Source organism: Tupaia chinensis, unplaced genomic scaffold, assembly GCF_000334495.1.
Source record: "Tupaia chinensis unplaced genomic scaffold, TupChi_1.0 Scaffold144058_1, whole genome shotgun sequence".
NCBI classification, from domain to species: domain Eukaryota; kingdom Metazoa; phylum Chordata; class Mammalia; order Scandentia; family Tupaiidae; genus Tupaia; species Tupaia belangeri.
In genome coordinates this window covers 1,648,702-1,652,321 of record NW_006203910.1, presented here as the reverse complement: position 1 = coordinate 1,652,321, position 3,620 = coordinate 1,648,702, and positions in this window count along the sequence as shown.

Below are 3,620 nucleotides of genomic sequence, written 5' to 3'. Positions count from 1 at the left end.
ACTGCCCCAGAAGGGGATTCCAGGATGAATGCTGACTGGTGGCCTAGCTCTGGTGACACTGAGCTGAGGCAGGTGGATGCATTGAAAGCATTGTAGACACCACCTGTCCCACCCTACCACTAATATCCACACTCTATCTCTGCCTCATCCGGGAGAGGGTAGGGTAAATCCAGTCCCTAACACTGGCAATGTGTTATTTATTCACAACATGATACAGCTGTTGCAAGTTGGGAAGGGAGTGGTGGTGGTGGTGGTGGGGATTCCTAGTTGCCATGGAAACTCGGGATGGTGTCATGAACACCACATCACTAAAAAGTCTGCGATTCTTTGTTCAGACCGGGGCAGCAATAGACAGAGTTATTTCCCCAATTCCTAAAGGTGTGGCCTTCCTGGGCCATGTCAAAGGCTGATGGCTGTCTAGTTGCTTTCCTGGGACTTGGCTGAGGCTCAGTGGGCACTGGGCTTTCAGGTCACATCCCTCCACCAGGACGTTCTCCCCTCCACCTTAATCTGTTCCTACTGCTTTAACAAAATGCATGAGCCTAGTTAATTTATAAAGAAGAGAAATGGTGGGCTAGCCAGTGGCATGGGGGTTAAGGTGGCTGGATCCCACATAGCTAACTGTATGGTTCAAGTCCCAGACCTGGTGGCTTGGAAAACATGCCAGGCGTGTGTGCATGCATGCCCCAAATCCCAAGAGGAGCGTGGAAGAGAAGAGACTGCACTGAGGCCATCCCCATGCTTCGTCACTTTCTCTCTCTCTTCCCTCTCTAGTGAACTCTTGTGCCCTATAGAAAATTAAATAAAATAAAATTTAAAATAAAATTTAAAAATAATAAAAGAAAGAACGGAAATGTATTTTTCACAGTTCTGGAGCCTCGGAAGTCCAAGATCAAGGTGCCGGGAAGTTCAGCGTCTGGTGAGAGCTGCTCTTTGCTTCAGTATAAACCTCCTAGTGCCCTCTAGAGGACAGTAGTGTTGTGTCCTCACATGGTGGAGAGCAGAGGCAAGCGAGCCCTTTCACAAGGGACCCTAATCCCAGATGCCAGTGCTCCCTATTCCTGACTTACTTTGTAAAGGCCCCACCTCTTAACACTATCACACTGACCATTAAGTCACTTCACTTGAATTCTGAGGCGGGGGGGAGGGGCATTTCAGGCCATAGCACTGTCCTCTGAACGGCATATGCTGTAGGATCACGGCTCTGCCTGACCCTGCCTGCCTCATGCCTCTCCTCCGTTTCACAGCCACCCTCTTTCGTTGGCCTTGTACCTATTTGCATTGGCCACAATGGGGACTAGGCTGGATGGGAAGTTTGAGCACTGACTGTGGCTCCCAGCTCTGTGACTCACTGTGTGTTCCTGGGCAAAGCAGTTGACTTTTCTGGGCCTCGGTCTCTCCGAAGTCGGTTCACTAGTTGCTCTCCCTCTCTAGACTGCAAGCTCTGTGAGTGCAGCAGCAGGACTCTCTGATCCATCTCTGTAGCTCCTGCTCCTACGCAGACACATAGTAGGTGTTGAATAAGGGTTGAGAGAATGGACGGATGCCCTGTGCATCCTTCCCATCCTTATTCTTTTTCAAGCTTTTTCACCCTGGCTCCTTAGGGGCTACCACCCTGCACAGGTCTTAGCGACTCAGGGCAGGCCTCACTGGGGCTAACAGTTTAAAAGGCCTATTTCTCCTCCCCTCCCCACTCTTTCTTTTTTTTTTTTTTTACTTGTTTATTTCTTTTTTTTTTAATCTTTTTTTTTTTTTGGAGAGGTTTTTGCTATAGGGTGCGTGCGCTCACCAGAAAGACAGAGAGAGACAGAGAGACAGAAAGAGAGAAATCACCCCTCAGGGGGGATGGCCACACCGCAATCCCTTCTCCTCCATTCTCCTCCTGGGATCTTGGGCATGCACGGACACATGCCTGGCGTGAGTTTAAGTCACCGGGTCCGGGACGTGAACTGTGGTCAGCTACATGGGAGTCCAGCAACATAGTCATTATGCTAACTGCTGGTCCCTTGTTTATTTCTTCAGAGAGAGAGATAGAGAAGGCACCATCAACAGGGTCTTCACCCTTAATCCTCCCACCAGCCCTGTAGCCAGGATTGTGGGCATGCATGAACTCAGCATGTACAGGGAGACCTTGGCACTCGAACCCAGGACCTTCCCCTGTGGCTTCAGCATTGTGGAACAGTGCACACCTCAGCTGCCTGGTTCTTTCATTTCTAAAGGAGGCCGGGAGGAAGGTGCCTCAGGCTCCCATGTTATTTAGATAGCGTGGGAGCGTGGGGATCTCTAGTAATCCCAAATCTATCCCTGTTATGTCATCTCCAAGGGGAGAACTGTGAGTGAGCAGGCCTTTGGCTGGCAGAGGCAGCAACTCCACTACAAGCTGCCCTTTCCAGCCCAAAGGTAGTGTAGCCTGGTGGGTGGGGGCATAGGCATTAAAGCCAGAAGGCCTGGCTTCCGGTCCCAGCTTTAGCTCTTGCTGGCTGGGCAACAAGGGGCAAGGCACTGCACTTCCCAGGGCCAGTTTACTCATCTAGTAAACGGAAGTGATAGGACCTGCCTCCTAGGGATCCAGCGTGTTAATGCTCTGTATGTTTGCTTGCATGTCTCTGGTAATACTGGGCTGTGCAAGAAAGAAGCTTTTTTAAAATTATTTATTTTATTTATTATTATTTTCATTTGTGACAAGCACACGCTCTCACCAGACACACACACACACACACACACACACACACAGAAAGTGAGACACTAGGTCTGGGACTTGAACCACAGTCAGCCATGAGAGCATCCAGTGCCTTAACCAGCATGCCACCCACTGGCCCAAAGAAGCTTTGTTTTCAAATGTCTTATGTGTTCGCGTGCATGTGGTGGTTCAGACAGGGTCTCGCTGTGTTATTAGCCCTCGCCCCAGCCTCCCAAGTAGCTGGCACCAGGAGCATAGCACCATGGCTGGCTTTGTGGGTGTCCCAGCAATGGGACCTAGGCTTCCCATGTGGCCACAGCCTGCCATGCAGCAGCACCCAGTGCAGGTTACTGCAGCTGCACCAGGAAGAAGCCCTATATCCCAAAGGAAGGTGTGCTGTCCCTCCTTCTAACCCCTCATTGCCACCATCCCAGTTTCCGGCCAGGGTGGTCCTGCTTTCTCGAGGGAAGATAATCTAGACTGGCTGTTCCCGTCTCACTGATTTGGACCCGGCGGGACCCCGAGCAGAGTTTTTACCTCCTGGTCCATTCCTTCCCTTGTTTATAGTTTCATTTATTTATTTATGGTGCACTTATTGAGCACCTACTATATGCCACTCCCACCCTTGCCCAAGTGTTGTTTGAACCAGCTCTTTAAAGTCTACTTAAAAGAATTCCCATGTTAGCTGCCCTATAGTTTTTTCTTCCTTAGCATCAAGTCCCTGCAAGCTATGATCCTCACTCTCTGCTGCTCAGTAGCTCTGTGGTCTTGGGTCAAACTCCTCCTTATTTTGTACCTTCATTTCCTTTTCTTAAAAATGAGAGTCAGGCATTGGCAGCTGGTGTGGTGGTTGGGGTGCTGCACTCCCACACGGCCGATCATAGTTTGAGTCCTGGATCTGGCGGCTTGCTTTTTCATTTTTCCTTTCTCTCTGTCTCTC